The sequence below is a fragment of the Silene latifolia genome, chromosome 2, assembly GCF_048544455.1.
Source record: "Silene latifolia isolate original U9 population chromosome 2, ASM4854445v1, whole genome shotgun sequence".
In the NCBI taxonomy this organism is placed as follows: Eukaryota; Viridiplantae; Streptophyta; class Magnoliopsida; order Caryophyllales; family Caryophyllaceae; genus Silene; species Silene latifolia.
This window is the reverse complement of record NC_133527.1, coordinates 72,327,839-72,334,134: the sequence shown is the minus strand read 5'-3', so window position 1 is coordinate 72,334,134 and position 6,296 is coordinate 72,327,839. Positions and strand designations below refer to the sequence as shown.

Here is a 6,296-nt window from a genome sequence, read left to right as displayed (position 1 = left end):
CAAGTTCGGGTGGAATTTTGAATTCGAGTTATAAGTATTGGAAAAAGTACCCGGTGGATATGAACTTTGTCTAAGACCTTGAAAAGCATTTACCTCCTCAATAGTAGCTCAGCAATGAGCGGTGTAATGACCCGCACCTCCACAACCGTTACAAAAAATGATTTGACTTGTAGAAGACACGACATTGAGTTGTTCAAGGGAATCTCTAACATCTCGTTCCGCCAATTGTTGTTGGAGTAAGGCAATTTGAGCTAACCAGACGGGATTGTCGGAGGATTATTCTTTACCCTTGAGTGGCACACTTCGGGAATTGACATATTGTGCGTCATGGACCGCCATAGATTCGATCGTGGCATGAGCAATATCGGTATCAATTTGATCAAACCGCCCATTGTTGGCGGAATCAAGAAACCTTCGGGACTCGGCACAACATCCATTGTAGAATGTTATAGCTAGAAACCAATCATCCAACCCATGATGTGGGCATTGTGTTTGCAATTCTTTGTACCGCTCCCAAGCCTCATATAAGCTCTCAAGAGCTTGTTGATGGAATCCGGTGATTTGGCTCCTCAAAGTTTGAGTTTTCTCCGGTGGAAAAAACTTTTGATAGAAAGCAAGAGCCCATGTCTCCCAACTAGTGATTCCCATAGCGGTGCGGTCAACGCTATTGATCTAAAGCTTGTCCTTGTCCTTCAAAGAGAAAGGGAAAAGTATTTCCCTTATTTGGGCTTGAGTGACGCCCGTTTGTCGGATTATGGAGCAATAATCGCAGAAATTTTCCACATGCAAATTGGGATCCTCCAAAGGACTTCCCCCAAATTGCTTCCTCTCCACAAGGCTAATAAAAGCCGGTTTGATCTCGAAGTCCGGCGCGGTAATTTGAGTAGTTGTGATACCGGCCGGAAGCATGGCCGCGGTAGGCTTTGAGTGATCAGAAAATTTCACCATCTTTTTAGTTTGAGATGGTGGTGGTGGTGGAGATGATGAACTCGAAACCTCCTCTTCTTCCAGAGCTTCTAGATCGTCTAAGTAAGACTTTCTAGCACTTTCAACTTGTACGGGAGAAGTGGCTTCTTTCACTTCCTTCCAAAAACGTCGTCTTTTCCTAAAGGTTTTCTCGGGAACGGAATCCGGTGAAAGCAATTCTCCACTACGAGAGGACCTGGGTATAAGACAACAATTTCTAGAAAATGATAAGTAACGGTCTCAAGGAACAAGTGTTCCTTAAGACAAAAGAAAACAAGATAATAATCGACAAATCAATACGCAATAAAAACGTGCTCCCCGGCAACGGCGCCAAAATTTGATAGGCTATCGTGCCTATGCAAAGATAATTACCCTAGACACAAATTAATGTAGTAATAGGGGTCGAACACAAGGAGACGGGAATTGCGTTTATGAATTGCTATGGAAAGATTCTTATCAAGGTCGATTTCGTTTGTGTTTGTTTGTTGTTTGGTTTGATGACTAACAAATATTAAGATGTAAACTATATGATAAAAGAGAGTCTAGGGGAGTCGGATCGCACATGCAAAGGTAAATATATGATTATGTTAAACTCGGTAATAACAACATTGTCAATTGTTTAGGCTTAGAGACACCCACCTTAAGATATTAGTGTCAACCATAGACCGGGTCATAGAGAAACTCTCGTTTATGACTAGGTCGTCCTACTACACATGCTTAGTCTAATCCGATTTCATGCCTCTCGATTTTTAGAATGAATTAACAAACTTAATCAATGAATAAGGCCTTTAAACAAAGATTAAACGTGACGATGCAAACATGTGATAGAAACAATTTGACAATATTATATCAACCTAATTTATCATTTTACATATTTGATTTTACATGGCTGCCCTAGCCCATAGACTAAGGAATTTAGCTACCCATGACGAAATGTAAACTATAAACTTTGTTGTAAGAAATGATAGACATGCTAATGGAAATGATGTAAACTAAATGGTAAAGCATATAATGTAAGACTAAACTATGTGATATAAAAGTACTAATGATGAAAACTATGCGATAAATAACAATGGAAACGTAAACTAAACAAACTAGAATTAGAATTACCGAATTGGAAATGAACTTGCAAGGAAGAACAAAGTAGAACCAAATGCCTGAATATATAAATAACCAAATGTTTAACAATAAAATGCACAATAATGAAAACACAAATGAAAACTAATGAGAAAATATTCACTAATGGAAAAAACCCTTATTGCGTCAGTTGTAGAGGGCCTTTTGCGTCAGTTTTTGACTGACGTATATCGAGGGGTCGTATTTGATATGCGTCAGTTATGAAACCGACGCAAAAATTTTAACATTTGCGTCAGTTGTGTCTTAAAAACTGACGCAAAAAAGCACCATTTGCGTCAGTTTTTGTTTTAAGAACTGACGCAAATGCTTCAACATTTGCATCAGTTCTTTATAGAACCGATGCATTTTCTTTATTTTTTGCGTCATTTGTTATCATATCTGATGCCATTGATATTTTGTTTTAGGGCCAATTCATTTTTCTCATTTGCATTATTTATTTCAAGAACCGACGTAATTTATTAATGCTTTTTTTTTTAATATAAAAATTTGTTGCCGAAATTACATAAAACTCACATTCCGAATACCAACTTAAAAACCTGCAACAAGAAATCCAACCAACCAATAATACATCACATGTAAAACAACATTACATCTTATTCAACCCAACAACGTTCCAAATACAATCCAAAGTATAAATAATCCCACAAACTGTCTTAATTACTAAGCTAATCTATACTAAATGTTCTTTAAACATCTAGTTAACTTACATAAAACTATATTACCATTGTCTAGATTACAAATGACTCAGTAATAAAGCTAACTTAAGATACACATATGCCATTAACACCAGCCGAAGCAATCAGGTACAACACTCAGTTTTGCGAGCGAGCTCTATCTGAACTCTAATGTGTGTTGCTTGTCCTTTTTTATTTCCTATAGCATGATTTCAGGTTCTCAAATCTATGCATAATCAAACCTGCAACCATTCCTCAAATAAAGTAGTGTAGCAAAACATGCCATAATCACATACCTTCTACAAAGATACCTCCCCCTAAGCCTCAACACCATTTTTTAAAGCACCCACAATCATAAATACTGTTAAGAAATGAACAATTTAAATAACAACACTGTTGTAAAAGACCTTTACCTTAAGAAATAACATTACCCTTGACAAAATTTAGATCTAATGGTAGCAACTAAGCCGGTATTCGAGGCATATAAGAAGCTAATTTCAAAGTCATTTTAATCAGAACATTAGAAAAGCAGCTTGCCTCCACTGCAAGGATATTCATCGATAGTCTAAGAGTTGAACGAGGAGCAACAAGCAAATCACCGCATGTTCATAAAACCTATGCAAAATTTATGTAGAGTTAAAATGAAAACATGACTTGTCATGAAATTCTCCATTTTAGGTATCCTTTTTAGAGTACTACAATATTATATGAACTCACGAAACCCTTCGCGAGTGTTAGTAAAGACGACTTTAAAGCAGCGATAAACCACGTGGTTCAACATGCAAATTAGGTTATAATAAATCAGAATTCTGGGCTAAATTAGCATCTTCCATATTCCGGTGTAAGACGACAGCCAAATTGATACAAGTCCTATCTCATTACCACGTAAACAATTAAAAACAGCAAGATACAATAGCTTAGACGACATATTGAATGTACGTACCTGATGTGGGAGCATGCACATGAGATCTGCACACGAAAACCCCAGAAAAGACAGATGAAAACAACTAACAACGAAAAGTAGAATGACGTCAGTGGAAATAACGAACCAAATAAAAACCCGCCAATTTAATTAGTTGCCATTAAGACAATGAAATCAGTACATGTGCGTCATTTCTATCCATAACCGGTATAGTTACTTTACCTACATGACAAAAGCTCTCCCTACAACGAACGAGAAAATGTGTGTTTCAACTAACCTGTACATCAAAGAGTCCAAAACTAGATTTTAGTATACTGCTATAAAATTGTAGCAGAAAAGAAAAGAAATAAATTATAAAGCACCGTTTTTAATTACAGACCAACATGTGTGGAAAATTAACACTGTTTTAATTTAAAAACCATAAAAGGTTCTCAAAAAAGGTTCACAATTTCAGCTTATTTCCATGCTAAAAAGTGTGCATCATGGAAATTATAAAGAATATCAATGTAACACAAGTATACAAAAGCAAATAGTGTAATAGCAAAATATGTGAATGCAATTACGAATTACGATAAGTAAAATTATTTATACATGGGACCAATAGAAGATACAAACAAAGTGACATACTCTGCTACATCTAGAGGATACTTGGCTAATTTTCAAAATGCATCAACAGCCATATTTAAGGCCATTTCCTTTTCCTGCAAAGAAAACAACATCAATCAGCATACATACCATATGACATCAGTATAATTTACATACCATAGACAAGCAAGTAAAATAAGACTAAGCATAGATTCGGCATAAATGCCATTTGCAAACATGTGTATACCTTCTTTGAACTAGACGAGCGAAACTCTTCCCAGAACCTCCTGAAGTCTAGTTCCAGCTCATGTTTGTCCCTGCAAATGACGAAATACAAACATGAGTTTACTAATAGACAGCACAAATCAACACAGTATCAATTCCCGATTATGAACAAGCATTGAATATGTCAGTTATCGCTTTCTCTTCTTTTCTAGCTGTATCAAATTCCTTGCTCACAAGATGATCTTTTTGTTTTAGAGCCTTATATTGGTCAAGAGCCTTCAGATTTAGAGCTGTTCTATCAATATCTGATACAAGGGAATCCATCTTGTGCTTAAAATCAGCTTCTTACTTTTCACGTTCAGATGGCCTCATATCTTTCCACAATGATCTGTCCAGCTGAATAAAATCTAAAACTGGATCTTCGGATGAATCAATTTCCATTGGATCTGAAACTGTTGGAAGGTTTATTTGTTCTAAGTCACACTTCTCTAAAATCTCCTGCTTCCTTGCGGTTAGATTATCAATTTACGTTTTCTGATAAAAGTAGGATGAACAAACTAAGGGCTCGTGAAACTAGTAATACCACAGTATTTATAACTTGGACAAAGTGAACTACTAACCTTTGTATTTATTTGACGATTCAGCTGATCTAAGCTTGTCATACCACTCGAGATCTTCTTCATGATTTCTTGCTTGCCACGTTCACATGTTTCCAGTTTAGACTTCTACTCTAATAGCAACAGGGAATTTAATTGTCAAATTTTACAAATGATGTATGCTAGTTAGCCATACCAATTCAGCTCAGGTCATATTTTAAATAGCATACCTTAGCTGTCAATTTATGTAAATTTGTTGTTATTGATAGCACATCAGGGTGGCAACAGCGGAACACTAGAACAGTCGATCAAAAAAGGCCGGAAGCGAACTATAAATTGAAGTGAAGATTCTGTAGATTCCGGACTTACATCACGCAGTTGTAACTTGCTGAGTTTGCATGACGGACCAGTAACTAGATTTTCGCAGTTGCTTCTCCTCCACCTCAGTCTATACATGCCAAAATGATTAAAACGATACCATTACTTCTAAAAAATCAAACAGAATGATAAATAATTCAACCCGTTCCCACATTCCCTCGCCTCTAGTCAACTTATAGGTTTTACCCAAAAAAATGAAGATCTAAAAAAAAAGAAAAATGGAAATACAAAATCATTTCAGTTTGCTCTTTATCTTCAATACACGTATTCAATTTGGTATTCAACCATGATCTCAACTTTTCATATCCCATGTGGAATTTGGCGATTGAGATTGTGTATTAATAGCACATAACTAAAGTCCATTGAATTTTTATTTGTAACTAATAAGCAGAAATAAACTCACCCAAACAAACTAATCAAAATAGAAAACCCCCAATTTCACCTAACCCTAACCATTAAACAATTCTAGATCTACATTCAATACGTACTAACAAATTAATTACTACACAAAATTGTATGTAAACAACAATAATAAACCCTATTAAAAGAACTTACAACAAAAAATTAAGTAAAAACCATACCAATATCAAATTAAGAAATAGATGAGTAGAAGAGAGTGAGACGGCGGCACTGGGGTCGGTGTCGAGTTGTCAGTAGGTCGGCGGTAGGTCGCCGGTGGGGAGGTGGTGTGGTGTGGATTGACTGAGAGAATGAAGGAGAGGGAGTGATAATTTATTTTTTGAATGAATGAATGAAAGGGACAAGGGATTGTGTTTTTAGGTAATATGGGAATGATCAAATAAGTCGGTTTAG

General features: G+C 36.1%; 1 non-coding gene across 1 annotated transcript; it reads left to right on the top strand.

Annotated features, from left to right (window-relative positions):
* The first annotated feature begins 469 nt into the window (after positions 1-469).
* On the top strand, positions 470-576 carry LOC141645668 (small nucleolar RNA R71). Its single transcript, XR_012545145.1, has one exon. It is a non-coding gene; the product is annotated as a small nucleolar RNA R71 (small nucleolar RNA).
* Positions 577-6,296: the final 5,720 nt, after the last annotated feature.